Source organism: Crocuta crocuta, unplaced genomic scaffold, assembly GCF_008692635.1.
Source record: "Crocuta crocuta isolate KB4526 unplaced genomic scaffold, BGI_CrCroc_1.0 scaffold65, whole genome shotgun sequence".
Taxonomy (NCBI): domain Eukaryota; kingdom Metazoa; phylum Chordata; class Mammalia; order Carnivora; family Hyaenidae; genus Crocuta; species Crocuta crocuta.
In genome coordinates this window covers 3,329,894-3,344,105 of record NW_027530683.1, presented here as the reverse complement: position 1 = coordinate 3,344,105, position 14,212 = coordinate 3,329,894, and the positions used below count along the sequence as shown (strand labels likewise).

The 14,212-nt window shown below is 34.2% G+C and overlaps 1 protein-coding gene across 6 annotated transcripts in view; it reads right to left on the bottom strand.

The window, feature by feature from the left end:
- RALGAPA1 (Ral GTPase activating protein catalytic subunit alpha 1) overlaps positions 1–14,212 on the bottom strand; it is a 259,411-nt gene that overhangs the window by 218,379 nt on the left and 26,820 nt on the right. The gene's annotated exons all lie outside the window — the stretch shown is intronic.

Below are 14,212 nucleotides of genomic sequence, written 5' to 3'. Positions count from 1 at the left end.
ATGAAGTGGTGAGGTTTAATGAGAAGAACAGTCTAGACATAAGCAAAGACAAACAAAATGAGGAAACTATGAAGCATGACAGGATACATAAACAGAATTCATTTTAGGGGCGCCTGGGTGGCTCAGTCAGTTAAGTATCTAACTTTGGCTCAGGTCATGATCTCGCGGTTCATGGGTTCAAGCCCCGCGTCAGGTTCTGTGCTGACAGCTCAGAGCTTGGAGCCTGTTTCAGATTCTCTGTGTGTGTCTCTCTCTACCCTCCTCCACTCATCCTCTGTCTCTCTCTGTCTCAAAAATAAATAAACTACTAAAAAAATTTAAAAATAATTCATTTCAGTTACAGCTTAGAATATTTTGATAAAAATAAAATTGAAAAACTAGCTTTGAAGTATCCAAAATCTATAAGGAACTCACCAAACTCCACACCTGAAAAACAAATAATCCAGTGAAGAAATGGGCAGAAGACATGAACAGACGCTTCTCCAAAGAGGACATCCAGATGGCCAACAGATGATTGCTGAAACAATCAGCATCGCTGAAATGATGCTTAGTGTCCCTCATCATCAGGGAAATACAAATCAAAACCATAGAGATACCACGTCACGCCGGTCAGAGTGGCTAAAATGAACAAATCAGGAGACTATAGATGCTGGTGAAGATGTGGAGAAACGGGCACCCTCCTACACTGTTGGTGGGAATGTAAACTGGTGCAGTTCCTCTGGAAAACAGTGTGGAGGTTCCGCAAAAAATTAACATTAGAACTCCCCTATGACCCAGCAATAGCACTGCTAGGAATTTACCCAAGGGATACTGGAGTGCTGATGCATAGGGGCACATGGACCCCAATGTTCATAGCAGCACTTTCAACAACAGCCAAATCATGGAAAGAGCCTAAATGTCCATCCACTGACAAATGGATCAAGAAGATGTGGTTCATCTACACAATGGAATACTACATGGCAATGAGAAAGAATGAAAACTGGCCATGTGTAGCAACGTGGATGGAACTTGAGGGTGTTATGCTGAGCGAAATAAGTTAGGCAGAGAAAGACAGATACCATGTTTTCACTTATAAGTGGATCAGGAGTAACTTAACCGAGGATCATGGGGAAGGAGAAGGGGAAAAACAGTTGGGGAGAGGGAGGGAGGCAAACCATCAGAGACTCTTGAATGCTAAGAACAAACTGAGGGCTGATGGGGGTGAGGGAGAGGGGAAAGGGGGTAATGGGCATGGAGGAGGGCACTTGGGATGAGCGCTGGGTGTTATATGGAAACCAACTTGACAATAAACTACGAAAGAAAAAAAACTAGCCTTGAAATATGTTTTAAAATGTCTTTAAGTCAAACTAGAGTGACTGAATTTATCATTCAAAGGAAGATATCTATGCAGATGTAAACTTATGCATTTTATTGTTTGGTTTATTTTCTGGGAGATTGAGAAGGTTGAAGAAAAAGGGGAATACATAATTTTTCCCTTAAGTATATGCTTCCCATTATTCAACTTTGCTTGCAAAAAAATTTTTTTTCATTTTATAATGAAAAATAAATTCGAAAAGGCAACTGGAAAAAAGTCAAAGATTTTTGAAGCTGTAAGATGAAGAATAAGCTACTAATCATTAACAAATCAAATTAAAGGTATAGATCAGTTAATTTATTGAAATGCTTTAAGGTGCAATATAAGATTTCAGAATAAAATTAAATAGTAACAACATACAGATACCATTTTAAACTCTTTCATGTATTAGCTTACGCTGTGAATAATCATAATTCTTTAGTGACTTCTCATCTATTGAATTTTCTAGGACTGTTACCCTATGCCCTGCACTCCCAAAAGAAGGGATTCTCTTCTTTTTTTGGATTCTCTACATTTCTATCTTATGGAAATCACTATGTTTTAAATGTTTTCTTGTCTTCTTTCCAGGACTAGTCCTATAGCTTCTTTAGAATACAAACTGTGTCTGCCTTAGTATTCCCAAAACCTAACACAGTACTCAACACATATGTACCCAGATGTGTTTTACTACTGATTAAAATAAGCTATTTTAATTTTATTATATTCATTTATTAGCTTGCAAATTTTTATATTAGAAAAGACTACATAACCTACTGACAGGCAAAACACTGCTTCATCTAGATTGGATTTAGAACACCCAGATTCAACTCCTATCTAACAATACCTGTGTGACTTTTCACAAAAGTAGAAAAAAATGGCTAATAAAAACTGAACGTGTCCTATATGCTAGACACCCCTTTAAGTCCTTTATGGAAATTAATTCCTATAATCCTCACAACACTACGAAATAAGTACTATTATTGTCTCTATTTTACAGATGAGAAAACAGACACAGAGACTTTAAGTAATTCAGCTAGCAGGAAGCAGAGATGTGATTTAAATCCTACAGAGCCTGGATCTAGTGCCCATGCTCTTAACTTCTATGTTATTTAGCCTCCAGTGTAAAACATCTGTAAGAAAATTAGGAATGGAACACTAGTAATTTATTACCTGCATATAAGAGTCATCAAATACTAAACATATTTTATAAACTTTCAAAATAAAAACATATACAACTGAGAAAAACAGGAAAAGTATTCTATTTTTCCCACACAATAGTCTAAAGTAACAAAGAACTATGAGATCAGAATAAAACAGGCTACTATAATTAGCTCTCCATTTCCTGAAATTAATGTTTCAAACACAACTAATGTTCCAGGGGAAAGAAAATGAGAGGACAATAACAAAGCAAAACAAAATAATAAAAACAAAAGCAAATATGGATCAATTCAAGATTTTATGAACTTCTATAGGAGCCAAAACAGTTTCTCTTAATTTTTTTGTCATACAGCATGTTAGGACAACCTGGAAATTCCATACTTCCTGATAAAAGATACTGGATCAAAATTAGGCTTGTCTTTGAGTGTGCGTGTGTGTGTGTGTGTGTGTGTGTGTTTTGTTTTTCTGTTAACTATTTGTAATGAACCAGTCAGCAAATAAAAACTCTTTTACAAAATATATTTGATCACCAATTCACAAAATTTACATGGTGGGGGAAAACAGGGTAAGAAATAAAAAATAAAGAGGGAAGAGGGAGAGATTAAAGACACACAAACAGGCAGTGCCTGGGTGGCTTTGGCAGTTAAGTGACCAACTTTTGATTTCAGTTCAGGTCATAATCTCACATCATGAGATTGAGCCTCACGTCAGACTCTGCTCTGACGGTGTGGAGCCTGCTTGGGATGGTCTCTCACCCTCTCTCTCTGCCCCTCCTCCACTCATGCTCACACTCTCTTTCAAAATAAATAAACTTTCAAAATACACACACAAACAGGCTAGATAAATTTAATTATTTATAAATTGTAAATAATACACTGTTAGGCTGTAAAAAGAGTAGGGGGTATAAGAGAAAGGGAGAAGAAATTGAGAAAAGGGAGGAAGAGAAAAAATGACACAGGGAGAAAAACGGAAAGGAATAAGAAGACAGAACTGAAGCTATTCCTCAGAACGCAACACAGAGAGTAACAAGATGGAAACTATAAAAATAAGGATAACAAAGTACCTGAAAAGTTCCAGGAAGAAAGAGAAAATGTAAATAATATTTTAAAAATTATATCTGGGAACGATTTAAAATTGGTGAAATATATAAGTAAATCTTAAGACGAAAAATGACATATTGAATCCCACACAGGATAAACACAAATCTACACATGGACACATCCTAATACCAAAAACAGAGTGAAAATATTAAAACCAACAAAAGTTACCTACATAGGAGTATCAAAACTAACAATACACTTCTCATTAACCCAACAGAGGCAGAAAGACAATGCACTCTATACTGAAAGAACTAAGGGAAAATAATTGCCAATCTGAACTTCTATACTCAGCTAAAGTACTTCGAATAACATGAACACGAGGGGCGCCTGGGTGGCTCAGTTGGTTAAGCACCCAACTGTTGATCTCAGCACAGGCCAGGATCTCATGATTCATGAATTCGAGCCTGGCTTCGGGCTCCATGTTGACAATGTGGAGCCTGCCTGGGATTCCCTCCCTCTCTCTCTCTGTCCCTCTCATGCTCTCTCCCTCAAAATAAATGAACACATTAAAAAAAGAAAGAAGAAAGAAAGAAACAAAGAAAGAAAGAAGGAAAGAAAACTATTAACAAACAACATGATCACATAAATGAAGAAAAGGCATTTTCTAACATCCTTACAGTTTAACACTCAAAAACTCTCACTCAAACTCAAAGAAATTCAAGAGATACATTCTGAAAGAGAAACTCACATTGGAAAGTGAGAAGCAAAAAGCAAAAGTGAACAAAGACACTGCAAAATGTATGGGTAAATCTAAATGAATATTGAATGTTGAAAAAAAACTACTAATGCAAAAGGTTACTAATTAGGAAAAGTAAAAGAATAGACATTAATGTCAAAGATGTAACAGAAATGTTAGATGATTTTAAGATCTTATTTTGGTAATAGAATGACAGAAATACTGATGAACTCTAGACTTTAATATTAGTACACTACTGAAATGTTTGTAGTTACCACTAAAATTAATAACAGAATGCAAAACTTTTAACCATTAGGAGAGAAAATATAAAAAACTTATGCTAACAGAAATGAGTATAGAAAAGTACCCCAAAATGATGAAAGGACAGACAGAAATTTACAGTATTTATCCAAAAAAAGATAATGAATTAAATGCTAATTAAGAGACAGTTATAATCACACTGCATTTTAAAACAACCACAAAAATTAAGCTATAAGGTATTTACTAAGAAAAAAATGTAACCCAAAATGATTAAATGACTGAAACAAAATAGATCAGTTAGACACTGACCAAAATACCAATGTTGATTCCTTGGTTAGAATCAAAGTAAATATTAAGGCAAGCATTACTACAATTAAAAAGGATCACTGTATTTTAATAAAAGGCTGTACCAGCTTTAATTCCAAACTTGCATTAAGAGTTCCAAAATATAAAAAGCAAAGACTAACAAATTTCTAAAGAGAAAAAGTCTAATAATTGCGTGGTAGATTTTATACAACCATTTCCTATTTAACAGAGACACAATTAGTACTTTACAAATAAAACCCTAAATCCAACAGAGCTTAAATCTTTTCATGCAAAAATGAGATATTTACAAAAAATAAGGACACAAACTAAATTTTAAAAAGTACTAAGAATAACGTAGCACAAACTATACTCTCTGACCAAGAGGTAATAAATTTTAAGCATTAATAATGAAAGCTAATACCCATATAAAAGGAGTAGTGTGCTAGAAAGCTAAAAGTCCCAAGCACTCACACAGGCCAAAAAGAGTGCCTATTCCCACAAACTAAACTAGATAAAATCATGTTTCATAGAGAAATTAGTCCTAGACTGACACTAGTTAACAGCCACCCAATATATCATAAAAGCAAGATACATAAGAATCAAATGGTTACCAAGTAAATAGCTAAATCCCAGAATAGGAAAAGAGCTCAAGAAAATTTTTAGGTATACAAAATATCCAGGACCCAACAAGGTAAAATTCACAGTGTCTTATATGTAATTGATCATTAGGCACGCTAAGCAGGAAAACCTAATTCATAATGAACAATCATTAAATCAAATTTAATGATTTTAACAGGTGCTAGAATGAACAGAAAAGGGCATTAAAATATATAAATATTAATATATATTAATATAAAATNTGGGGGCTATAAAAAAAGAAACATTCAAATCAAACTTCTATAGATAAAAATTACAATGTATATGGTGTAAACTAGGTAGAATTAAGCCACAGCATTAGAAACTATCCAAAATAAACACAGAGAAAAGATAATCCAAAAAATTGAAAAGCACATTAGTGAACTGTGAGACATCCGTTTCAAGTGGCCTAACATAAGAGTAACTGAACATTCCAAGGAGGAGAGGCAAAAAAATATATGGAGAAATAATGGCTGAAAATGTTGAAGCTTGATGCAAATCACGAATCCATATATGCATGAAGCTCAACAAACTCCAAAAACAAGAAACGTGAAAGAAAATCATCAAGGCACATAATAATTGCTCAAAACAGTGAGAAAAAGAAAATATTAAAAAGCAGCTAGAAAAAAAAGATGGTACACAGTAACTAAAATAAAAATGACATATTTTTCATCAGAAATAATGCAAATAAAAACAATATATATCTTTAAAGCAATGAAAAATAACTGTCCGGCTGAATTCTATATCCAGTAAAAATATCTTTCAAAAACAAAGGCAAAAATAAAGGCATTTCCAGACATACAAAAGCTGAAAGAATTCATCAGCAGTAGGTCCAAACACTAGGAGAAATGCTAAAGAAAGTCAGGCAGAAAGAAATATTATCAGACAGAAATATGGATCTGAAAATAGTGACAACAAGGTAAATGCCTAAGCTTGTTTCTTATTATTCCAAACTTATCCAAAAATAACTGTTCAAACAAAAACAGTAACAATGGGTTGTGGGGTTTATAACATACGTAAAAATAAAACACATGAAAATAAAAATATAAAGGTAGGAAAGAGAAAAATGAAAGTCCACTATTCTAACATTTTTAGTTAAGAAGTAGTGTTTTCACACTTGAAGGCAGACTTCAATACGTTAAAGATGGACACTATAAAAAGAGCAACTACTAAAATAAAACAGAAAAGGTACTGGTAATAGCCATAATGGAGAGAATATAAAATCACAAAAAAATACTTGACTGGTTGAAACAAAGACAGAAAAAGAGAAACAGTGATCAACTGGCATAAATAAAGAATAGATAACAGATTCTAATCTAGCTATATCAATAATCACACTAAATAAAAATGATTGCTCAAAATGGCAAAGACTCTCAGACTGGATTTTTTAAAAAAGCAAAATCCAACTATATACTGACCACAAGAAATAAAAATTGTACACTTAAAATATCTGCAACTTGTAGGGCACCTAGGTGGCTCAGTTGGTTAAGTGNTTGCTATATATCAGTTATGCCTCAATAAACCTATTTTTAAAATTAACCAAGTGGGGTACCTAGGTAACTCTGTCGGTTAAGTGTCTGACTCTTCATTTCCGCTCAGGTCCTGAGTCCGAATCCCACATCGGGCTCTGCACTGACAGTGCCTGGGATTCTCTCTCCCCTCTCTCTGTCCCTACCCATTTGCATTATCTCTCTCACAAAATAAATAAATAAACTGAAAAAAATTTTTAATTGAAAAAATTTTAAGTTAACTAATTATATAGATTCAAGACAATTTCCATTTATTTTCATTTCATTATGTTTTCTGAAGTGAAGGCAGGGAGTAGAATGAAGCTCCAAAAGTGGAGTAAAGTAATACTCTAGGAAATGCCATGATCCTAGAATACTTTAATACCTAAACCTCTGACTGTGTCCACAGAAGCCTGTTGCACATGTGAATATATTCTCCCCAAGATAAAAAGTTAAGAATCTCTGGAAGCACTTATATTTATGAAGGAATTTAACACAATGTAAATAACCCCCCAAAATGACCATTTCTTAATGCTTTCATAAATATAGTCTAGTGACCCCACATTAATCATAAGAAGTAATATCAACTAGAAATACTGATTCCCAGAAAATGATTAAAATTGATTTTCATTTTTATATCATAAACCAGTAATAAAATAAATAAAAATGGCGAGCTCATTCTTGTATTTAACAATGTAGCAGGCAGGCAACTTAATTTCCCTAATGATAGTTGTTTTGAGTGATTAAATTCATCAAAATAAATCTAGGGACCTTTTTCTTGTACAAATGTTTAAGATGTTTGTTTTTATCTTTCAAACATATACTATTCATTATTCCTCCACTACGAAACGACGTAAATACAAAACACAAAAGTCCTGCTGGAAACCACACTAAAAATCTACTAAAATTTCAAAGCAAGCAAAATCATTTTAAGACATGTAGCTTATCTCCTTATCTAACTGATGTTTCAAAGTAACTGCAGAAAAGCTCCTGACATGTGATTATGGTTATAACTGATAGCAAGATATCAACTCCCAGAAATAAAAAGGAAAAGACAAAACACTAAAGAAGGATTACTAAGTGACCATAGTCTCAATGTAATTATTTCTAAGTCTCATTCAACTCTATAAAGTAAGATACAATAAAAATTATTCTCCTGCCTTCAAGAATTCTACAGTGAACACAGAGAAAATGAGACAGAATGAAAAAAGAGAATCTAGTTTACATAAAGATACAGTACCTAATTTAAGAGCAAAGTCACCTTTATGTTTTTTAAATATTATACTGTAAGCTTTGAGTTTAAAAGAAAAAGTTATAATCACTTATGTTTAATATTTTACATTTGCATGAACACTTTTACAGTATACATATGCAATCTTACTGTCCACCAATATGTTTCTGAAATAAGTTTATTATCTCCATTTTATAAGAAAACTAAGCCTGGAAGAAGACAGGTAACTTTCCCAGGTCATACTAAACTACTAAAAGGCTCCAAATCAGCTTTTGTGTGTCCTCCAACACTACAATAGGCACACTTCAGGCAGTCTGCCACAGCATAAGATAATCTTCTGGACATTTTAAATCAAACTGATTCTGAAAGAATAGTATTTTTCAAGAATCACTGCACAGAGGCTGAGGTGGATTATCTGAAGTCTCAGAACAGGTAAACAGTAAAAGATACCAAGAATTAAGAAGATTTAGTCCACTACCCTAAAGTATCTCTCCTTACATTGGCCAATTACATATATCCTCCTTCACTTCATCACAATATCTAAAATTTCACTTATTAAATTAAATTGTGAAAGCAAAGCATTCCAACACCTAATAAAGAGTTAAACACCATTCATGTATTCATGTAAATTGGTACAAGCTGCTTTCTTCATAACATATAGCAAAGAAGGAAAAGAATTCTCATACAGCTGTGAAGACAGGGAGTAAAAATGGCAATATTTATTTGAGCATCCACTGTTTTCCAAGGATTGAGCTAAGCACCTTTCTTTCAGTTTTCTGAATTCTCATAGAAACTTTAAAGGATAGGTCCTTTTAGCTTCATACACCTCTTCACTTAGTTTATAAAAAATAAAAACTAAACTAAAAAGATTCAAGAAAACCAAGACAAAATCAAGTCTCAGTGTAAGGTAAAAACTTTATGTCTCATTCCATGCCACTTCCCAAGACAGGTAAATGGCTGTGATACTAAAATTTAGGGCTAAACAGGACACTAAATGCTAAAGGAAAAATATAAGAAAAATCATTGGGAAAATGTTTGCAACACTAATGAAAACTCTGATGCATTCAGAAAAGGGGGTGAGCATTCCCTTTTCTTTTTTCGTCTTTTTCCATCTCCAATTATGAACTTCTCTTCCTCTGTACCCTCCCTTTAAATGGTGAGGTCTATCAAAAATATGTCCTGGGGCGCCTGCGTGGCTCAGTCGGTTAAGTGTCCGACTTCGGCTCAGGTCATGATCTCACAGTTCGTGGGTTCGAGCCCCGCGTCGGGCTCTGTGCTGACAGCTCAGAGCCTGGAGCCTGTTTCAGATTCTGTGGCCCTCTCTCACTCTGCTCCTTCCCTGCTTATTCTCTGTCTCTCTCACTCTCTCAAGGATAAACAAACATTAAAAAATTAAAAAAAAAAAAAAAAAGAAATATGTCCTTTTCCACCTTCCTCAAATACTGCAACTCGAAATATATATCTACATACAAAAATACCTCTCAAACCACCGTGGCTAGTTCACACCCTCTCCTGAGTATCAGGCTTATATATTACATACTACCTATCCAATTACATCTTCCACAGGTATCTCACACTCAACCCTGGAGGGAATCCACCTCCTTCCATCTTCTCTAGCTTTTGAATGAGTATGAAATGAATTTCAGCCTTCAAAGAGAGGCTGGTAGTATCACCTATCTCTGAAGACTGGCATTCATTTCAGACTCATTTCCCTCTCCTTTGAGTTCTCTCCATCATACCAGCCCCTATCCTAACAAATCATTTCATTGTCAAGTTTACCTTCTTAAATACTTCTGCAGTACATTTCTTTCTCTCCATCCCCTACTGCTCCCGCCCCCATCATTTAGTTTCATACCTTGTGGTCTCTTGCCTGAATTTTATCAGTCTTATCTACTATCTCTCACACCATTCTCAACTTTTTATCAATCCTCCAAATATTACTACCAGAATAATTTAACTGTAGCATTGATCCGCTTAAAATACTTCCGGGGTTTCCCAATGCAAACAAGATAAATCCCAGGCTCATTCAAAAGACATACTAGCACTATTATTTTTTCATTCCGAACTTCTCCCTACCTTGTCTATTACTCACTACACAGTAAATAAATTATGTCACTAAATAAAGTTACATCCATACAATGTTTGTGCTTCTTCAGGGAGAGTTTTTATTGACTTTAATTAGACTTCATAGACACTACCAACTATTTAAGTATGATCAAAATAATAAAGGAAACCATGTCTAAAGAACTAAAAAAAGCACAGCAAATCCACAATGCATTAAAACAAATCATTTACCACAATCAAGTGGGATTTATTCTGGGATGCAAGGGTCGTTCAATATTTGTAAATCAATCAACATGATACACCCTATCAAGAAGAGACAAAAACTATATGATCATTTCAACAGACACACAAAAAAAGGATCTGACAAAGTGCAACATCCATTCGTGGGGGGAAAAACACCAACAAAGTAAGTTTAGAGGGAACATACCTCAACATAATAAGGGCCTTATATGAAAAACCCACAGCTAACCTCATACTCCATGGGGGGAAACTGAGAGCTTTCCCCCTAAGGTCAGGAACAAGACAAGGATGTTCACACTCATCACTTTTATTCAACACAGTACTAGAAGTCCTAGCCACAGCAATCAGACAACAAAAAGAATTAAAAGGCATCCAAATTGGTAAGGGAGAAGTAAAACTTTCACTACTTGCAGAAAACATGACAGTATATATGGGACAACCTAAAGACTCCACCAAAAACTACTGGAATTGATATATGAATCTAGTAAGGTCACAGAATAGAAAATCAGTATACAGAAATCCACTGCATTTTCACAAACTAATAATAAAGTAGCAGAAAAATTAAGAAAACAATCCCATTTACACTGCACATGATCATAGGCTGGAAAAATAAATATTGTTAAAATATCTATACTACTCAAAGCTATGTACATATTTCATGCATTTCCTATCAGAACACCAACAGTATTTTTCACAGAACTAGAACAAACAACCCTAAAAATTTATATGGAACCACAGAAGACCCTGAATAGCCAAAGAAATCTTGTAAAAAAAAAAAACTGGAGGTATCACAATTCCAAACTTCAAGTTATATTACAAAGCTGTAATATATATACCAAAAAAATATATACCAAATATAAAATATATACCAAAAGAGTATGGTACTAGCAAAAAACCAAAACCAAACAAACAACACACCCACACCCACACCCACACCCACCAATGAAACAGAATAGAAAGCCAAAAAGTAAACCCAGAATTACATGGTCAATTAATCTTTGACAAAGAAAAAAAAATATGCAATAGGAAAAAGTCTTTTCAACAAATGGTGTTGGGAAACTGGACACTATATGCCAAAGAATTAAACTGGACCACTTTCTTACACCATACACAAAAACAAACTTAAAATGGATTAAGAATCTAAGTATGAAACCTGAAACTATAAAAATCCTTGAAGAGGCACAGTCAGTGAGGTCTCTGACATTGGTCATAGTAACATCTTTCTAGATGTGTCTCTTGAGGCAAGAGAAACTAAAACAAAAATAAACTATTTGGACTACATCAAAATAAAAAATTTCTTAACAGCAAAGAAAACAGTCAAGAAAACAAAAAGACAACCTACTAAATGGAAGAAGATATTTGCAAATGGCACATTCAATAAATGGTTAGTGTCCAAAATGTAAGAAGAACTTATACAACTCAACATCAAAAAACAAAATAACCCAATTGAAAATGGGCAAAAGATATGAACAGGTATTTCTCCAAAGACATACAGATAGCCCTCAGACACATGAAAAGATGCTCAACATCACCCATCATCAAGAAAATGCAAATCAAAACAACAATGTGATATCACGTCATACCTGTCTTAACAGCTAAATTAAAACTTAAGAAACAGGAAGTGTTGACAAGGATGTGGAGAAAAAGGAATGCTGTGCACTACTGGTGGGAATGCAAATTGATGCAGCCATTGCAGAAGACAGTATGGAGGTTGTTAAAAAAATTGAAAAATAGAACTACTGGGTATTTACCCAAAAATACAAAAACATTAATTCAAAGGGATACATGCATCCCTATGTTTATGGCAGTATTACCTACAATAGCCAAACTATGGAAGAAGCCCAAATGATCAATAGATGAATGGATAAAGGTATGGTGTATGTATGTGTACACACACACACACACACGCACACGCACACACACAAACGGAATATCATTCAGCCATGAAAAAGAATGAAATCCTGTCATTTGCAACAACATAGACGAATCTAGACAATATAATGCTAAGTCAAGCCAGTCAGAAAAAGCCAAATATGATTTCACTCATGTGGAAGTTAAAAAACAAAACAAATGAAAAAAAGGGAGAGAGAAAAACTGAAGAACATCTGAATTGTCAAAATAATAAGTCAGCAAAGTCAAAGACAGGTTAGGTGATTATCCAGTGTGAGGAAGAGAATGAAAAAATAATGAAGAAAAATGAACAGATCCTCAAAGACTTGTGGCTCACCATTAAACATACCAATATATGTATAATAGGAGACCCAGAGAAGAGCAAAAACAAATGATTATTTCAAAAAGTAACAGCTAAAAACTTCCTGAATTTGACTAAAAACATTTGCATGTACATTCAAGAAACTCAACACATTCCTAGCAGAATAAACTCAGAGACCTATATCTCGACACATTACAACAAAACTGTCAAAAGACAAAGAATCGTGTAAGCACCAAAAGAAAAGCAACATATCACTTAATAAGGAAGCCCCAACAAGAAAAATATCTGATTTTTCATTAGAAAACATGGTGGCCAGGGGCACCTTGGTGAATCAGTCAGTTAACTATCCAGATCTTGATTTCGGCTCAGGTTGTGATCTCATGGTTTATGAGATGGTGCCCTACACAGAGCCTGGTTAGGATTCTCTCTCTCTCTCTCTCTCTCTCTCTCTCTCTCTCTCTCTCTCACTGCCCCTCCCTGCTCGTGCTCTCTCTCAAAATAAATAAACGGACATCTTAAAAAATGGTGGCCAGAAGGCAATGGGATGATATAGTCATAGAGCTCAAAGAAAAAAGCTGACAACCAAAAATTCAAGATCTACCAAAACTTAATTAAGGAGAAATTAAGATATCTCCAAGTACACAAAAACTGAGAATTCATTCCTACCAGACCTGCCCTATAAAATATATTGGAGGGAGTTGATCAGGCTGAAATGAAAGAATTCTAGATTAACTCAAATCCATGGGGAAAATAATACTTTGACATAAAAATGAAAACATTTACAGCATTCAGCTAAAGTGGTGCTAAAAGAAAAATTTACAGCTTTAAATGCCTAACTGAAAGTAAAGATATAAAAGTCAATAATGTAATGTTCCGCCTTAAGAAACTAGAAAACAAAGAGTAAAAGCAAACTAATGCTAAACCATGCAGAAGAAAAGAAATAAAAAATTAGAGTGGAGATATCTGAAATACAGAAGAAAAAACAACACAAAAATATCAATGAAACCAAAACTGATCCTTTGAAAAGATCAACAAAATTGACAAACCTTAGCTAGACTGTACAAGACAAAAAGAGAGACGATTCAAATTATTAATCTGGACTGGAAAAAAAGACATTTACTAACAACCATACAGAACTGTCTGTATGCTAGCAAATTACACAACCTATAAGAAATGGAAAATTTCTAGAAAGACATAAAGTACCAAAACTGACTCCAAGAAGAGAAAATCTGAGATCTATAAGAAATAAAAAGACTCTTTCAGTAATAAAACTGACCTGAAAGAAAAGCCCAGAACCAAATAGTTTCATAGGTGAATCCTATCAACATTTCCAAAAAAGGAGAGAACACTTTCCGACACACTCTCTGAGGCCAATGTTACCCTCATTTCAAAATCAGACAGAAACATTACAAGAAAACTACAGATCAATATTCCTTATTAATACGGACACAAAAATCCTCAACAAAATACTATAAAACTGAATATGG